Here is a 20183-nt window from a genome sequence, read left to right on the forward strand (position 1 = left end):
TTTGCAACTGCACTTGGGGACACTTTCAAAGTTTTCCCAATTTTTCGCACTGACTGACCTTCATTTCTTAAAGTAATGATGGCCACTCGTTTTTCTTTACTTAGCTGCTTTTTTTCTTGCCATAATACAAATTCTAACAGTCTATTCAGTAGGACTATCAGCTGTGTATCCACCAGACTTCTGCACAACACAACTGATGGTCCCAACCCCATTTATAAGGCAAGAAATCCCACTTATTACACCTGACAGGGCACACCTGTGAAGTGAAAACCATTTCTGGTGACTACCTCTTGAAGCTCATCAAGAGAATGCCAAGAGTGTGCAAAGCAGTCATCAAAGCAAAAGGTGGCTACTCTGAAGAACCTAGAATATTAGACATATTTTCAGTTGTTTCATACTTTTTTGTTAAGTATATAATTCCACATGTGTTAATTCATTGTTTTGATGCCTTCAGTGTGAATGTACAGTTTTCATAGTCATGAAAATACAGAAAAATCTTTAACTGAGAAGTTGTGTCCAAACTTTTGGTCTGTACTGTACATGATAAGATCCTGTCTGCAGCCACCACTAGGGGCAGCTTCCTGTATACAGAGATACATGATAAGATCCTGTCTGCAGCCACCACTAGGGGGAGCTCCCAGTATACAGAGATACATCATAATATGTCTGCAGTCACCACTAGGGGGAGCTCCCTGTATACAGAGATACATCATAATATGTCTGCAGTCACCACTAGGGGGAGCTCCCTGTATACAGAGATACATGATAAGATCCTGTCTGCAGTCACCACTAGGGGGAGCTCCCTGTATACAGAGATACATGATAAGATTCTGACTGCAGCCACCACTAGAGGGAGCTCCCTGTATACAGAGATACATGATAAGATCCTGTCTGCAGTCACCACTAGGGGGAGCTCCCTGTATACAGAGATACATGATAAGATTCTGCCTGCAGCCACCACTAGGGGGAGCTCCCTGTATACAGAGATACAGGAAAAGATTCTGTCTGTAGCCACCACTAGGGGGAGCTCCCTGTATACAGAGATACATGATAAGACTCTGTCTGCATCCACCACTAGGGGGAGCTCCCTGTATACAGAGATACATGATAAGATCCTGTCTGCAGCCACCACTAGGGGGAGCTCCCTGTATATAGAGATACATGATAAGATTCTGTCTGTAGCCACCACTAGGGGGAGCTCCCTGTATACAGAGATACATGATAAGACTCTGTCTGCATCCACCACTAGGGGGAGCTCCCTGTATACAGAGATACATGATAAGATCCTGTCTGCAGCCACCACTAGGGGGAGCTCCCTGTATACAGAGATACATGATAAGATTCTGTCTGCAGCCACCACTAGGGGGAGCTCCCTGTATACAGAGATACATGATAAGATCCAGTCTGCAGCCACCACTAGGGGGAGCTCCCTGTATATAGAGATACATGATAAGATTCTGTCTGCAGCCACCACTAGGGGGAGCTCCCTGTATACAGAGATACATGATAAGATCCTGTCTGCAGCCACCACTAGGGGGAGCTCCCTGTATATAGAGATACATGATAAGATTCTGTCTGCAGCCTCCACTAGGGGCAGCTCCCTGTATACAGAGATACATGATAAGATCCTGTCTGCAGCCACCACTAGGGGGAGCTCCCTGTATACAGAGATACATGATAAGATCCTGTTTGCAGTCACCACTAGGGGGAGCTCCCTGTATACAGAGATACATGATAAGATCCTGTCTGCAGCCACCACTAGGGGGAGCTCCCTGTATACAGAGATACATGATAAGATCCTGTCTGTAGAAACCACTAGGGGGAGCTCCCTGTATACAGAGATACATGATGAGTTTCTGTCATTTTATTTTTTCTATTTTACCGTAAGAGTTAATTGGTTTGGAGTCTTCCTAGATCGGACATGGCAATAACAAATATTGTTAGTTTCATTTATTTGCTTTATATCTTTATTTTGTGATTGGGGAAAAAGTGTGATTTAAACATTTATATTTGTTTTATTTTACTAATGTTTTTTAAACTTTTTCTTATCACTTTTTAAATCCCCCTATTGGGATTAAACCTACAATCATTTGATCGTTTGTTCTATATAGCGCAATACAACAGTATGGGAGTGAAAAGATGGCGGCAACAGGGGCTCCAGTATTTCCCGGGTGCCGCCACATGATAGTCCCATACAGGAAGATGCATCTAAGGGCTCGTTCACATCTGTGTATATAAATCGCTCAGATTCTCAGCCAGAAAAGATGTCGCGTGTCAGACGTATGTCAATCCGTATGTCATGAGAGTGTGCGTCTTTTACATACTATAATAATTCTCTATGTGAATTAAATATAGTTGTCATAATAAAGCAATCTTATATAAACAAACAGATTGACAGATGATAGAAAGATATTAGATTTCTAAAAGATATACTGTATAATAAACAGATAGATATTATATACAGTGGGAAAAATAAGTATTTGTTACGCTGACGATTTTGCAAGTTTCCTCCCTACAAAGAATGGAGAGGTCTGTAATTTTTATCGTAGGTACACTTCACCTGTGAGAGACAAAATCTAAAAAGAAAAAACAGAAAATCACATTGTATGATTTTTACATAATTAATTTGCATTTTATTGCATGAAATAAGTATTTGATACAATAAAGAAACAGAACTTAATATTTGGTCCAGAAACCTTTGTTACAATCATAGAGGTCAGACTTTTCCTGTAGTTCTTCACCAGGTTTGCACACACTGCAGTAGGGATTTTGGCCCCCTCCTCCATACAGATCTTCTCCAGATCTTTCAGGTTTCGGGGCTGTCGTCGAACAACATTGAGTTTCAGCTCCCTCCAAAGATTTTCTATTGGGTTCAGGTCTGGAGACTGGCTAGGCTACTCCAGGACCTTGAAATGCTTATTACGGAGCCACTCCTTATTTGCCCTGGCTGTTTGTTTCGGGTCATTGTCATGCTGGAAGAACCAGTCACGACCCATCTTCAATGCTCTTACTGAGGGAAGGAGGTTGTTGGCAATAATCTTGCTATACATGACCCCATCCATCCTCCGTTCAATACGGTTCAGTCTTCCAGTCCCCTCGGCAGAAAATCACCTACAAAGTATGATGTTTCCCCCACCATGCTTCACGGTTGGGATGGTGTTCTTGGGGTTGTACTCCTCCTTCTTCTTCCTCCAAACACGGCGAGTGGAGTTGATACCAAAAGTTCTGTTTTGGTCTCCTCTGACCATATGACCTTCTTCCATGCCTCCTCTGGATCATCCAGATGGTCATGGGTGAACTTCAAACGGGCCTGGACATGTGCTGGCGTGAGCAAGGGGACCTTGCGTGCCCTGCAGGATTTTAATCCTTGACGGTGCAGTGTGTTACTAACGGTAATGTTTGAAGCTGTGGTCCCAGTTCTTTTACAGGTCATTGACCAGGTCCTCCTGTGTAGTGTACAGTGGGGAAAAAAGTGTTTAGTCAGCCACAAATTGTGCAAGTTCTCCCACTTAAAAAGATGAGAGAGGCCTGTAATTGACATCATAGGTCGACCTCAACTATGAGAGACAAAATAAGAAAACAAATCCTAAAAATCACATTGTCTGATTTGGAAAGAATTTTTTTTTTAATTTTGGTGGAAAATAAGTATTTGGTAAATTACAAACAAGCAAGATTTCTGGCTCTCACATACCTGTAACTTCTTCTTTACGAGGCTCCTCTGTCCTCCACTCATTACCTGTAGTACTGGCTCCTCTGTCCTCCACTCATTACCTGTAGCGCTGGCTCCTCTGTCCTCCGCTCATTACCTGTAGCGCTGGCTCCTCTGTCCTCCGCTCATTACCTGTAGCGCTGGCACCTGTTCGAACTTGTTATCAGTATAAAAGACACCTGTCTGCAACCTCAGTCACACTCCAAACTCCACTATGGTGAAGACCAAAGAGCTGTCGAAGGACACCATACACAAAATTGTAGCCCTGCACCAGGCTGGGAAGACTGATTCTGCAATAGGCAAGCAGCTTGGTGTGAAGAAATCAACTGTGTGAGCAATAATTAGAAAATGGAAGACATACAAGACCACTGATAATCTCCCTCAATCTGGCGCTCCACACAAGATCTCACCCTGTGGGGTCAAAATGATCTCAAGAACGGTGAGCAAAAATCCCAGAACCACACGGGGGGACCTAGTGAATTACCTGCAGAGAGCTGGGACCAACGTTACACAGGCTACCATCAGTAACACACTACGCCGCCAGGGACTCAGATCCTGCAGTGCCAAACGTGTCCCCCTGCTTAAGCCATTACATGTCTGGGCCCGTCTGAAGTTTGCAAGAGAGCATTTGGATGATCCAGAAGAGTATTGGGAGAATGTCATATGGTCAGATGAAACCAAAGTAGAACTGTTTGGTAAAAACACAACTCGTCGTATTTGGAGGAGAAAGAATGCTGAGTTGCATCCAAGGAACACCATACCTACTGTGAAGCATGGGGGTGGCAATATCATGCTTTGGGCTGTTTCTCTGCCAATGGACCAGGACGACCGATCCGTGTACATGAAGGAATGAATGGGGCCATGTATTGTGAGATTTAAGTGCAAACCTCCTTCCATCAGCAAAGGCATTGAAGATGAAACGTGGCTGGGTCTTTCAGCATGACAATGATCCCAAGCACACCGCCAGGGCAATGAAGGAGTGGCTTCGTAAGAAGCATTTCAAGGTCCTGGAGTGGCCTAGCCAGTCTCCAGATCTAAACCCCATAGAAAACCTTTGGAGGGAGTTGAAAGTCTGTGTTGCCCAGAGACAGCCCCAAAACATCACTGCTCTAGAGGAGATCTGCATGGAGGAATGGGCCAACATACCAGCAACAGTGTGTGCCCACCTTGTGAAGACTTACAGAAAACGTTTCACCTCTGTCATTGCCAACAAAGGATATATAACAAAGTATTCAGATGAACTTTTCTAATTGACCAAATAATTATTTTCCACCAAAATTTGAAAAAAAATTTCTTTCCAAATCAGACAATGTGATTTTCAGGATTTGTTTTCCCATTTTGTCTCTCATAGTTGAGGTCGACCTATGAAGTCAATTACAAGCCTCTCTCATCTTGATAAGTGGGAGAACTTGCACAATTGGTGGCTGACTAAATACTTTTTTCCCCACTGTATATACAGGTGGTACTGTGCAGTGTATATATACAGGACAGGAGGAGTGGTACTGTGCAGTGTATATATACAGGACAGGAGGAGTGGTACTGTGCAGTGTATATATACAGGAGAAGTGGTACTGTGCAGTGTATATATACAGGACAGGAGTAGTGGTACTGAGCAGTGTATATATACAGGACGGGAGGAGTGGTACCGTGCAGTGTATATACACAGGACAGGAGGAGTCGTGCTGAGAGTAGCACCTGCCTCCTGAGCTCAAGCACTTCCAGGAGGAGGGTCGTCGTCAGCCTCTCTTCTCCCCAGGGATAGGCAGGCCTACTGGGAGGCTGGCATGGCTTCCCAGCCTCCTATCCCCCGGTCTATGTCTAGCAAGATCCTGGGGGGAGATGAGCTCCAGCGAGTCCACAAGTTCCTTCTCCTCCCGAGTGGTCGCCACGTTGCGAGAGTACGAGGACGCCGGCAAAGCACTAACCCAGCTGAAAGAGGAGCTGAGGGAGGCCCGGGTCCTGAACACCCGGGCGTCCAACAAGGAAAGACCCGCGACCTCCCAGAGGTTTAAAGCCCTCAGAGACGAGGTGGTCAGGTTAGTGCTCCTCCGGGAAGGGATTGAGAAAAGCGCAGGTCCCTTCCTGGAGAGGTTTAAGAACCAGCGGCGGTTCTCAGAAATGAAGGGGTTAAACACCTCAGGAGAACCGCCAGCCGGCGTCCTTAGTGAAGAGGAGGAGGAGGATGAAGAGGTGACTGAAGTCTCAGTTGCTGGAGCCAGTGAGGGGCAGAGCCGGAGCTCAAGTGGTCTCCCTGCAGGGCAGAGGAGGAAGAGGAAGACCGGAGGAGCTGCACAGGAGGTGGTGAGTTATAAGTATGTACCAATGTCTGATGTTGCGCCTGCCACCTTCTGTTTAAACCCCACCAAACCTAAAGGCACGGGCTCTGCAGTGGGCTCGAGGCAGAGGCAAGGTGGGGAGAGGAGAAGGACGTCCGGCGATGCTGCCATCTGTGCGGGGAACAGTGCAGGGGGCGAGGCTGTGGAGGTACTCACAGCGCCAGACATAGGAAGTTCTGTGGAGTTTCCCACCCTGCCCTCTGCGGCTAAGCCGGTTATCACCAGGGCTGGGGGGCAGGGAAGGATGTGAAAAAAACACCTGTGAGGAACACTGGGCACACTGCTGCGCCAGGGGGGCAGTGTGCCCCAGCGCCCAAAAAGGACACTAAGACCCCAAAGTCTGTGGGTGCAGGGTGGGCAGAGGTGCCGAGAAAACAGTCTGGCCAGAACAAGGACCAAATTGCTGCAGTAGGGGGGCGGGGCGCTCCAGCAGACGACCTGCAGAAAGCCAGCAGCAACCAAAGGGAAACGGGTGTGGTGCTGCAGGGAAAGGAGTCTCTGGGAGTGCTCCCCTCCCCCGGCCCAGCAGGTGTGAGTGCAGAGACACCAGACACAAGGGAGGAAGGAATGGAGGTGACTGTGGAAGGTGCAGAGAACAGCTGAGGTAATGGGGTGACAAGTAAAGGGAATGGAAATAGTGGTGCAGTGAATGATGGGAGTAATGGTGGAGCAGATGGTGAGAGTAATGGTGGAGCAGATGATGAGAGTAGTAGGAATGGTGGAAGTAGTGGTACAGTGAATGATGATGCAGCAAATGGTGGGGGTAGTGGTGCAGTGAATGATGATGCAGCAAATGGTGGGGGTAATGGTGGAATGAATGCTGGGAGTTGTGGGAATGGTGGGAGTTGTGGTGTAGCAAATGTTGGGGGTAGTGGTGTAATGAATGGTGGGAGTAATGGTCCTGCGAATGGTGTGAATAGTACTGGAGTGAATGGTGGGAGCAGCACTGGTGTTGGTGGGGGGGAAGTAGGCGCTGGTCCCGCTGCCCCCCCAGCATTGGCGGGGGCTTCAGCCCAAAGCTATTCAGGAGCTGTCAGTGCTGGGGGTAGTAGTGCGCCCTCGTCTGGTGGCCCTGGGGATGGTGACTTGCAACAGCAGCTCCTGGACGCCCTGAGGAGAGGGGAGAGCTCCATCACTGTAGAGGGGAGGGAGGTTGATCTGTCTTTCTGGATAGAGAGACATGGTCTTTCAGCCTTCCGAGATAGAGGGGCAGAGACTGTCTGGTCTCTGCCGACAACGGGGCAGAGGAGTAACCGTAGGAAAGTGGTCCGTCTCCAGTGGGTAAGCAAGGATGCCTGTCCTGATAGGTCGAAGGTGGTTGAGCTCCTGCTGGGGATGGGCTTTGCGGCATATAACATCTTTGCCTTGATCCATCCCTACGGGACCTCCTACTTCGATGTCAGCTTCGTGAGACCGGAGGGCCTTGAGCTTTTCTGGTCTCGCCATGAGCTGGCTCGGAGTCGCCCCGAATGGCATGGTCTCTTTCCCCTGGCAATAACCCGCCAAGATTCAGTCAGGAAAGTGACCGTTTTGACTAGTAACGAGTCGCTTTCCTGTATGGACATTACCACCTGGGTGAGTCGATACGGAGAGGTCACCAATATTCCCGAAAAGAATCTGGATGACCATGGTATCTGGTCAAGGGCCTGGACCTTCATGGTGAGATTGAAGGTTTCGGGAAACACTGTTACCCATATCCCCTCCTCAACCTTTTTGGGGAGGGATAGAATCTTGATTTTCTACCGGGGGCAGCCTAAGGTCTGTCACAGGTGCGGTAGCCCCACACACTTCAGTGCGCAGTGTACCACCCAGAAATGCGCACTGTGTGGGGACCTTGGTCATCTTGCTGCTGCCTGTCGCAGGATTAGGTGTAACTTGTGTGGTGACCTCGGTCACCCGTTCAGTCGCTGTCCGCGTTCCTTCGCCAATGCGGTCCTGAAAGCGGCGAGTGCGGGACAGGCGAAAGCCGGGACTAATCTTGCCGGTGAAGGGACCAGCAGAGGCAGGGGAGGCAGGGATCCGGTGAGGAGCAAGTTTCTGCCATCTAACTTCAGGCGGCAGGAGCAGCGCCGTGGGGACAGGGGGCAGGGAGTAATGTCCCTAAACTCTGACCCAGGTACTTCACTTGCAGCTGAGGATCCTAAAGACAGTGAATTGAGCGAGGAAGTCAAGAGACTTGAAAGGGAAGAGCGAGAGGACGCCACGTCTTCCCAGGAACCCTCTTCTGGTGACAGTCTAGATGAGGGAGAGGGGGAGTGGTCACAGAAAAAGAAAAAGGGTAACAGAAAAAAGGCCAGAGGTAGGAGGGGGACCAGGTCTCGAGCTGCCTCTTTGGAGTGCGACCCCTCTGACTCTCTGGCCGTGATCCAAGCGCCATTGGAGGGTTCAGCCGCCCCCCCTCTGGTGGATCTCTCCAACCGGTTCGGGGCTTTCCAGGACCTCCCTCTGGAGGGGGGAAGTGGGGACCCGGGGCCGGAGGTTGCGGACAAGGTGGTTGGGGCTCAGGAGATGGCTGGGTCTTCCTCTCGGGGGGCAAATACAAAGCCCTCTGGGGGGACGACTAACCCAGGACCACCAGACGAGGGCAAGAATGTATGTAAGGAGAGAATGGACGAGTCTGTTTGTCTTAAGCGCACTAAAAACCCGTCATTATCGGAGGAAGAGGTTGGGACTGTCAGTGGTGGGAAGAAAAAGGCTATCTAATTCAATCAATCATGATGGCGGCACCCACCCCGTTGACGCTGGCAACTATTAATGTTTGCAGCATAAAGTCAGATGCGGCAAGGTACACGGCCTTTCATTTTCTCGGCCAACTTGACGCCGACATTTTGTTTTTGCAGGAGACCAGGTTGACCGATATATCAACCTTGCATAAAGCAAGGCGGGAGTGGAGGCATGGGCCCTCCTACTGGTCTCTTGCGGCCGAGCCGTATAGCGGGGTGGCGTTCCTTTTTAAGACCGCAGCGGTTGAATGCAGACGAGTGATCGAATTAGAAATGGGGAGATGCTTGATCCTAGATGTCTCCATGGGGGGACAAGAGCTTCGGCTCATTAACATCTATGGTTCCCAGTCCAAGTGGGACCGCAAATGTCTCTTCCTGAAGATCAAACCTTTTTTATTTTCGAGTCGGCAGGTGGTCTTCGGAGGGGATTTCAACAATGTCACGAGATCCTGTGATAGAGGAGGTTCCGGAGACCGGCTGGCTTATGACTGCGTCGCGTTAAACAGGATAGTGAGTGAGGCTCGCCTGGTGGATGTACACATCCGGCACAACCCGGGCGACACGGGATTCACCTTTTTTAGAGGTAGTCAGTGCAGGTCTAGGCTAGATAGGTTTTATTTGAAGGAGGAGGCCGTCTCTTCGCCGTTGTCGGTTGTGGAGGTGGAGTTCTCCGATCACTGTTTGATTATGTTTTCTCTCAACGTTACAGAGACTCCTCGGATGGGAAGAGGCTATTGGAAGCTGAATTCATCACTCCTTGAGGAAGAAGCTGTAAGACGGTCTTTTGAGGAATTCTTTCAGAGCCAGGTACCATTGCTGGGCCTAAGTAACACTAAGTCGGAGTGGTGGGAGATGTTCAAACATCGGGTGGCGAGATTCTTCCGGCAGCTCTCGAACCTCAGAAGCCTGAACAGGGATCGCCTGTATCAGAGCCTGAGGAGGAAACTCGAGCATCTTGTCTCGACTGGAGGTAGCCGCGAGGAGATCTCCAGAGTGAAGTCCTTGCTGAAGAGGTGTCAGTACGATAGGCACGCATCTTTGGTTTTCGAGAGGGACTACGGGAAGTACTGCTCGCCCGACCCTTACAGAAACTGTAAGATGTCAGTGAATAGTAAGATAGTGACGGGGCTGGTGGACAGTACGGGGTCCCTGAGAAGGTCCAGATCAGGGATCTTGGAGGTTGTCAGTTCCTACTACTTGCACCTCTTGGGAAGGAGGGAGCTTGATCGTGACGGGATGTCGGCTTTCCTGGCTGAATCTGTTCCTGAGCCAGGGGCTGACCTCTCGCTGGGCGATTTGGCAGAAGCGATCAAAGAAGAGGAAGTGAGACTGGCGATCGATGGGCTTAGGCCCAAAAAGTCGCCAGGTCCGGATGGCTTAACATCCGAGTTCTTTAGGACCTTTAGGGACTCTTTGGTCCCCCTCTTGACTCAGGTGTTTAACGAGTGTCTCTCCTCGGGCACTCTGCCGAGATCATTAAGGAGGTCAGCTTTGATCATTTTGTCAAAGGGTAAGGATCCGTCACGCATTGAGAACTGGCGTCCCATAGCACTTCTCAATGTGGACAGGAAGATTTTGGCTAAGATACTTTTCAACAGGCTGGTGAAGTTTGCACCCCGGCTCCTTTCGGAGGTTCAGCACTGTTGCGTTCCTGGCCGTAGCACTTTTAGTGCTGTTCTAGGTGTCCGAGAGGCCGTGGAGCAAGGCAGGGCGGGCCTCTGGAAGGGGTTCTTGCTGACCCTGGATCAGGCAAAAGCCTTTGATCGGGTTAACCACGAGTACCTCTGGTCCACTCTTTTGAGGTATGGTCTGCCTGGAGGGTTTGTGGACTGGCTTAAGACCTTGTATGCAGGGGCTGAGACTTTCCCTCTGGTGAATGGGTGGATTGGACGACCTTTTGGGGTAGGATCCGGTGTCCGTCAGGGCTGTCCTCTTAGCCCTTTGCTTTACGCGTTTGCGATCGATCCCTTCCTCAGAAGGATCGATTGTAGACCGTTGGCGGGGGTGCGGATGGGCGGGGCGGCGCCGGAGACTATCCTGAGGGTGGTGGCCTACGCGGACGATGTCACCGTCTTTGTTTCTTCGCAAGAGGAGGCAGCAGCGGTGATGTCAGAAGTGGAGCGCTACTCGGAGGCATCCGGGTCCAAGGTCAGCCAGGATAAGTGTGAGAGTCTCTGGCTGGGAGGCGGAGATCCCGGGTTTGATCTTCCGGACACCCTCCCCGAACCCCAAGAACATGCCAAAGTCCTGGGCATCGAATTCGGCCAGGGTGATTACCCCACGAAAAACTGGGAAGGCAGAATCAAAGGTGTCGCCCAAAGAGTGGACCAATGGAGGGGTTGGTCTTTGACCCTGAGGGAAAGGGTTGGCCTGTGCAAAGCTTTCCTGCTCCCCTTGCTAATCTACCTGGGCAGCGTCTGTGTCTTGCCAGAGCCTCTCTGGACACGGGTCTACAGTCTGTTCTTCCAGATGTTATGGGGGAACAGACTGAACCTAGTCAAGCGGGAGGTCACTTACCGCACGAGGAGACTAGGGGGTTTGAATATGGTGAACCCCGTGGTGTTCCTAGTGAACACTTTCATGAAGGTGAACGTGGCAAACCTCTGGAAAGAGAGGGCTCCTCCGTGGGTATTCTCCTGCAAGGGATGGTTTCAGCCTTTCTTCCAGGAATGGGAGACAGGGGGAAGATTGAAGGATCTTCGCACACCACACGGGCATCTCCCGGCTTATGTTACCCCGGTTCTGAAAATGATCCGCCGGTGGGGTCTGGGAATGTGGGAGGTGAGGTCCCTCCCGAGGAAACTCCTCGATATGAGGGTCTTGCTTTCTCATTTTCAGAGTCCATTGGCCCTCAAAGACTGCCCAAGTCGGGATCTGGAGGTTGGGTTGAGTTTGTTAAATTCTACCAGGATCCCCGAGAAGTACTGGGACTTGACTTGGCGCTGCTTCCATGGTAAGCTGTATGTGAGGGACAATTTGAAGTACAGGAGCTCCGAGGACAGGAATTGCCCCCGTGAGGCTTGTGCTAACGTGCTGGAAAGCATGGAGCACTTCCTGCTTCATTGTCCCTTTAATACAGAGGTGTACAACAGGGTGGGGGCTTCCATTGGTTGGCCGCGGCTGGCTACTCTGTCCTACGCCGGGTGGGCCTATGGAGCGTTCGGAGACCTTGGGAGAAGGGACCGAGACACTTTATTCATAGTCAGCGCAGTGGTGAGGTATTTCACGTGGAACGCACGAGTTTTAGTCTCGACGCAGAGTAAAATCCTCCATGTAGATGAAGTCTGTAGGAACATCCTAGGTGACCTGGTGAAGGTACGTTCTCTGGAGTATGAAAGACTGGGTGCCCGGAGGGCGGCCCGTCTCTGGAGGGGCTTTTCCTTCAGGGTGCCTTAGTCCGGTAGTACTCCTATATCCTGGTGGTGGGCTGATGTCTTTCCACCCTAGATTTTTGTTTTGTATTTCTGTCTCCTGGATAGAAGGTTTGCCGGCATCGAACTTGAGCCTTGGATGGTGAGTGTGTAGGTTGTGTTCTGTATATATTGTATATAATGTATAATAGGGGGTTTTAGTTAGGTTGGGTGGGGGATTTGGGGGGGTTTTCATCGGCGGTGATAAGAGGACTGATCTGGCCTGGTCCAGGCCCCGCCTGGGGAAAAACTTTGGGGCCTGATCCTAGCTCGGAGTAATCCTGAACTTTGTGGCCAGAGCTAGATCAGGGGTGGCGGGATAGTTAGTGTAGGTCTGTGTTTTATGTATATATATTAAAAATTACAAAAAAAATATAAAATATAAAAAAAAAAAAAAAATTGTTCATGTCACTATTGTATATATTGTTATTTTTGTTTTTCTGTGGTGTGAATGAGGTGCGGTAAGGGGGTGACTAAGGTCAGGCAGTGGGACCAGTAGGTTAGTGTTAGTTCCCGGTTGTATATACGTTATATTAGGTTTAGTGTTTTATTGTATATAATCTTGTATATAGGACGGTGTTTTATGTGTATATAGGACGGTGTGAGCGTTGTGTGGGATTGTATATAGTAGTATGAATGAAGCTGGGCCGGGGGTTTTATAGGTTTTATAATATTTATTTCCTGTATATATATATATATTCCTGGGGGGATTTATTTTGTTTCTATTTTCTGTGATTTGTCGTCTTGTTTTGTTCTTATGTTCGGTGTCCTGTAATGTATTATTGTTCTGTCATGTACTGTACTTATTCTATCAATAAAAAAAAGACCTGCAGTGTATATATACAGGACAGGAGGAGCGGTACTGTGCAGTGTATATATACAGGACAGGAGGAGTGGTACCGTGCAGTGTATATATACAGGACAGGAGGAGTGGTACTGTGCAGTGTATATATACAGGAGGAGTGGTACTGTGCAGTGTATATATACAGGACAGGAGGAGTGGTACTGTGCAGTGTATATATACAGGACAGGAGGAGTGGTACTGTGCAGTGTATATATACAGGACAGGAGGAGTGGTACTGTGCAGTGTATATATACAGGACAGGAGGAGTGGTACTGTGCAGTGTATATATACAGGACAGGAGGAGTGGTACTGTGCAGTGTACATATACAGGACAGGAGGAGTGGTACTGTGCAGTGTATATATACAGGAGGAGTGGTACTGTGCAGTGTATATATACAGGACAGGAGGAGTGGTACTGTGCAGTGTATATATACAGGACAGGAGGAGTGGTACTGTGCAGTGTATATATACAGGACAGGAGGAGTGGTACTGTGCAGTGTATATATACAGGACAGGAGGAGTGGTACTGTGCAGTGTACATATACAGGACAGGAGGAGTGGTACTGTGCAGTGTATATATACAGGACAGGAGGAGTGGTACTGTGCAGTGTACATATACAGGACAGGAGGAGTGGTACTGTGCAGTGTATATATACAGGAGGAGTGGTACCGTGCAGCATATATATACAGGAGGAGTGGTACTGTGCAGTGTATATATACAGGACAGGAGTGATACTGTGCAGTGTACATATACAGGACAGGAGTGATACTGTGCAGTGTATATATACAGGACAGGAGGAGTGGTACTGTGCAGTGTATATATACAGGACAGGAGGAGCGGTACTGTGCAGTGTATATATACAGGACAGGAGGAGTGGTACCGTGCAGTGTATATATACTGGACAGGAGAAGTGGTACTGTGCAGTGTATATATACAGGACAGGAGGAGTGGTACCGTGCAGTGTATATATACTGGACAGGAGGAGCGGTACTGTGCAGTGTATATATACAGGACAGGAGGAGTGGTACTGTGCAGTGTATATATACAGGACAGGAGGAGTGATACTGTGCAGTGTATATATACAGGACTGGAGGAGTGGTACTGTGCAGTGTATATATACAGGAGGAGTGGTACTGTGCAGTGTATATATACAGGACAGGAGGAGTGGTACTGTGCAGTGTATATATACAGGACAGGAGAAGTGGTACTGTGCAGTGTATATATACAGGACAGGAGGAGCGGTACTGTGCAGTGTATATATACAGGACAGGAGGAGTGGTACTGTGCAGTGTATATATACAGGACAGGAGGAGTGATACTGTGCAGTGTATATATACAGGACAGGAGGAGTGATACTGTGCAGTGTATATATACAGGACAGGAGGAGTGGTACTGTGCAGTGTATATATACAGGACAGGAGGAGTGGTACTGCGCAGTGTATATATACAGGACAGGAGGAGTGGTACTGTGCAGTGTATATATACAGGACAGGAGGAGTGGTACTGTGCAGTGTATATATACAGGAGGAGTGGTACTGTGCAGTGTATATATACAGGACAGGAGGAGCGGTACTGTGCAGTGTATATATACAGGACAGGAGGAGTGGTACTGTGCAGTGTATATATACAGGACAGGAGGAGTGATACTGTGCAGTGCACATATACAGGACAGGAGTGATACTGTGCAGTGTATATATACAGGACAGGAGGAGTGGTACTGTGCAGTGTATATATACAGGACAGGAGGAGCGGTACTGTGCAGTGTATATATACAGGACAGGAGGAGCGGTACTGTGCAGTGTATATATACAGGACAGGAGAAGTGGTACTGTGCAGTGTATATATACAGGACAGGAGGAGCGGTACTGTGCAGTGTATATATACAGGACAGGAGGAGTGGTACTGTGCAGTGTATATATACAGGACAGGAGGAGTGATACTGTGCAGTGTATATATACAGGACAGGAGGAGTGGTACTGTGCAGTGTATATATACAGGACAGGGGGAGTGATACTGTGCAGTGTATATATACAGGACAGGAGGAGTGGTACTGTGCAGTGTATATATACAGGACAGGAGGAGTGGTACTGTGCAGTGTATATATACAGGACAGGAGAAGTGGTACTGTGCAGTGTATATATACAGGACAGGAGGAGTGGTACTGTGCAGTGTATATATACAGGACAGGAGGAGTGGTACTGCGCAGTGTATATATACAGGACAGGAGGAGTGGTACTGTGCAGTGTATATATACAGGACAGGAGGAGTGGTACTGTGCAGTGTATATATACAGGACAGGAGGAGTGATACTGTGCAGTGTACATATACAGGACAGGAGTGATACTGTGCAGTGTATATATACAGGACAGGAGGAGTGGTACTGTGCAGTGTATATATACAGGACAGGAGGAGTGGTACTGTGCAGTGTATATATACAGGACAGGAGGAGTGATACTGTGCAGTGTACATATACAGGACAGGAGTGATACTGTGCAGTGTATATATACAGGACAGGAGGAGTGGTACTGTGCAGTGTATATATACAGGACAGGAGGAGTGGTACTGTGCAGTGTATATATACAGGACAGGAGGAGTGATACTGTGCAGTGTACATATACAGGACAGGAGTGATACTGTGCAGTGTATATATACAGGACAGGAGGAGTGGTACTGTGCAGTGTATATATACAGGACAGGAGGAGTGGTACTGTGCAGTGTATATATACAGGACAGGAGAAGTGGTACTGTGCAGTGTATATATACAGGACAGGAGGAGTGGTACTGTGCAGTGTATATATACAGGACAGGAGGAGTGGTACTGCGCAGTGTATATATACAGGACAGGAGGAGTGGTACTGTGCAGTGTATATATACAGGACAGGAGGAGTGGTACTGTGCAGTGTATATATACAGGAGGAGTGGTACTGTGCAGTGTATATATACAGGACAGGAGGAGCGGTACTGTGCAGTGTATATATACAGGACAGGAGGAGTGGTACTGTGCAGTGTATATATACAGGACAGGAGGAGTGATACTGTGCAGTGTACATATACAGGACAGGAGTGATACTGTGCAGTGTATATATACAGGACAGGAGGAGTGGTACTGTGCAGTGTATATATACAGGACAGGAGGAGTGGTACTGTGCAGTGTATATATACAGGACAGGAGGAGTGATACTGTGCAGTGTACATATACAGGACAGGAGTGATACTGTGCAGTGTATATATACAGGACAGGAGGAGTGGTACTGTGCAGTGTATATATACAGGACAGGAGGAGTGGTACTGTGCAGTGTATATATACAGGACAGGAGGAGTGGTACTGTGCAGTGTATATATACAGGACAGGAGGAGTGATACTGTGCAGTGTACATATACAGGAGGAGTGGTACTGTGCAGTGTACATATACAGGACAGGAGTGATACTGTGCAGTGTATATATACAGGAGGAGTGGTACTGTGCAGTGTATATATACAGGACAGGAGGAGCGGTACTGTGCAGTGTACATATACAGGACAGGAGTGATACTGTGCAGTGTATATATACAGGACAGGAGGAGTGGTGCTGTGCAGTGTATATATACAGGACAGGAGGAGTGGTACTGTGCAGTGTATATATACTGGACAGGAGGAGTGATACTGTGCAGTGTATATATACAGGACAGGAGGAGTGGTGCTGTGCAGTGTATATATACAGGACAGGAGTGATACTGTGCAGTGTATATATACAGGACAGGAGGAGTGGTGCTGTGCAGTGTATATATACAGGACAGGAGGAGTGATACTGTGCAGTGTACATATACAGGACAGGAGTGATACTGTGCAGTGTATATATACAGGACAGGAGGAGTGGTACTGTGCAGTGTATATATACAGGACAGGAGGAGTGGTACTGTGCAGTGTATATATACAGGACAGGAGGAGTGATACTGTGCAGTGTACATATACAGGACAGGAGTGATACTGTGCAGTGTATATATACAGGACAGGAGGAGTGGTACTGTGCAGTGTATATATACAGGACAGGAGGAGTGGTACTGTGCAGTGTATATATACAGGACAGGAGAAGTGGTACTGTGCAGTGTATATATACAGGACAGGAGGAGTGGTACTGTGCAGTGTATATATACAGGACAGGAGGAGTGGTACTGTGCAGTGTATATATACAGGACAGGAGGAGTGGTACTGCGCAGTGTATATATACAGGACAGGAGGAGTGGTACTGTGCAGTGTATATATACAGGACAGGAGGAGTGGTACTGTGCAGTGTATATATACAGGACAGGAGGAGTGATACTGTGCAGTGTATATATACAGGACAGGAGGAGTGATACTGTGCAGTGTATATATACAGGACAGGAGGAGTGGTACTGTGCAGTGTATATATACAGGAGGAGTGGTACTGTGCAGTGTATATATACAGGACAGGAGGAGCGGTACTGTGCAGTGTATATATACAGGACAGGAGGAGTGGTACTGTGCAGTGTATATATACAGGACAGGAGGAGTGGTACTGTTCAGTGTACATATACAGGACAGGAGGAGTGGTACTGTGCAGTGTATATATACAGGACAGGAGGAGTGATACTGTGCAGTGTATATATACAGGACAGGAGGAGTGATACTGTGCAGTGTATATATACAGGACAGGAGGAGTGGTACTGTGCAGTGTATATATACAGGACAGGAGGAGTGGTACTGCGCAGTGTATATATACAGGACAGGAGGAGTGGTACTGTGCAGTGTATATATACAGGACAGGAGGAGTGGTACTGTGCAGTGTATATATACAGGAGGAGTGGTACTGTGCAGTGTATATATACAGGACAGGAGGAGCGGTACTGTGCAGTGTATATATACAGGACAGGAGGAGTGGTACTGTGCAGTGTATATATACAGGACAGGAGGAGTGATACTGTGCAGTGTACATATACAGGACAGGAGTGATACTGTGCAGTGTATATATACAGGACAGGAGGAGTGGTACTGTGCAGTGTATATATACAGGACAGGAGGAGCGGTACTGTGCAGTGTATATATACAGGACAGGAGGAGCGGTACTGTGCAGTGTATATATACAGGACAGGAGAAGTGGTACTGTGCAGTGTATATATACAGGACAGGAGGAGCGGTACTGTGCAGTGTATATATACAGGACAGGAGGAGTGGTACTGTGCAGTGTATATATACAGGACAGGAGGAGTGATACTGTGCAGTGTATATATACAGGACAGGAGGAGTGGTACTGTGCAGTGTACATATACAGGACAGGAGTGATACTGTGCAGTGTATATATACAGGACAGGAGGAGTGGTACTGTGCAGTGTATATATACAGGACAGGAGGAGCGGTACTGTGCAGTGTATATATACAGGACAGGAGGAGCGGTACTGTGCAGTGTATATATACAGGACAGGAGAAGTGGTACTGTGCAGTGTATATATACAGGACAGGAGGAGCGGTACTGTGCAGTGTATATATACAGGACAGGAGGAGTGGTACTGTGCAGTGTATATATACAGGACAGGAGGAGTGATACTGTGCAGTGTATATATACAGGACAGGAGGAGTGGTACTGTGCAGTGTATATATACAGGACAGGGGGAGTGATACTGTGCAGTGTATATATACAGGACAGGAGGAGTGGTACTGTGCAGTGTATATATACAGGACAGGAGGAGTGGTACTGTGCAGTGTATATATACAGGACAGGAGAAGTGGTACTGTGCAGTGTATATATACAGGACAGGAGGAGTGGTACTGTGCAGTGTATATATACAGGACAGGAGGAGTGGTACTGCGCAGTGTATATATACAGGACAGGAGGAGTGGTACTGTACAGTGTATATATACAGGACAGGAGGAGTGGTACTGTGCAGTGTATATATACAGGACAGGAGGAGTGATACTGTGCAGTGTACATATACAGGACAGGAGTGATACTGTGCAGTGTATATATACAGGACAGGAGGAGTGGTGCTGTGCAGTGTATATATACAGGACAGGAGGAGTGGTGCTGTGCAGTGTATATATACAGGACAGGAGGAGTGGTACTGTGCAGTGTATATATACTGGACAGGAGGAGTGATACTGTGCAGTGTATATATACAGGACAGGAGGAGTGGTGCTGTGCAGTGTATATATACAGGACAGGAGTGATACTGTGCAGTGTATATATACAGGACAGGAGGAGTGGTGCTGTGCAGTGTATATATACAGGACAGGAGGAGTGATACTGTGCAGTGTACATATACAGGACAGGAGTGATACTGTGCAGTGTATATATACAGGACAGGAGGAGTGGTACTGCGCAGTGTATATATACAGGACAGGAGGAGTGGTACTGTGCAGTGTATATATACAGGACAGGAGGAGTGGTACTGTGCAGTGTATATATACAGGAGGAGTGGTACTGTGCAGTGTATATATACAGGACAGGAGGAGTGGTACTGTGCAGTGTATATATACAGGAGGAGTGGTACTGTGCAGTGTATATATACAGGACAGGAGGAGTGGTGCTGTGCAGTGTATATATACAGGACAGGAGGAGTGGTACTGTGCAGTGTATATATACAGGACAGGAGGAGTGGTACTGTGCAGTGTATATATACAGGACAGGAGGAGTGGTGCTGTGCAGTGTATACATACAGGACAGGAGGAGCGGTACTGTGCAGTGTATATATACAGGACAGGAGTGATACTGTGCAGTGTATATATACGGATACTGAGAGTTACACCCAGGACACAGGATGAGGGGGGTGATAGTTCCGTTATTACTGTTGGAGGGGGGACATATTAGGGTTCTGCATACAGGAGGTAGTCACAGACCTTTGTGATGTTTGGTGTCTGATCCTTCCTGATCTTTATGGAAAAGTCCCAGACTCTGAGCTCAGTCACAACAACTATCCATCGCCCTCCCCCACATGCAGCGTCACAGCCCTGACATCATTCCCAGTGGCCGGTGACTAGGGCGGCCCTCTGCATGTGGCCAATGGCAGTGCAGAGCCAGGAGCACTGGGACCTACAGCATTCATGGACCTGAGACTGTGGCAGATTCCCCGTAACTTTCTGGGAACTGAACTTGTGTCATATTTGGTTTCCAGGTTGTGGATTCTGGGTACAGACACATCACTGGTGACAGTGTCGCCATCCACTAA

At 48.2% G+C, this 20183-nt stretch overlaps 1 protein-coding gene across 5 annotated transcripts in view; it reads right to left on the reverse strand.

Moving 5' to 3' along the window:
• The window catches only part of ADA2 (adenosine deaminase 2), a 43614-nt gene extending 23641 nt beyond the window's left edge, over positions 1-19973 (reverse strand). For 4 of the 5 annotated variants that reach the window (XM_073650402.1, XM_073650403.1, XM_073650405.1 and 1 more), the window contains exon 1: positions 19855-19973. The gene's annotated coding sequence lies outside the window, so the exon portion shown is untranslated. The remainder of the gene's footprint in view (positions 1-19854) is intronic. The other variant, XM_073650409.1, reaches the window with a different exon arrangement.
• Between the last annotated feature and the right edge of the window lie 210 nt (positions 19974-20183).

The sequence above is a fragment of the Phyllobates terribilis genome, unplaced genomic scaffold, assembly GCF_046119375.1.
Source record: "Phyllobates terribilis strain yellow unplaced genomic scaffold, ASM4611937v1 Scaffold_10__3_contigs__length_209671492, whole genome shotgun sequence".
NCBI classification, from domain to species: Eukaryota; Metazoa; Chordata; class Amphibia; order Anura; family Dendrobatidae; genus Phyllobates; species Phyllobates terribilis.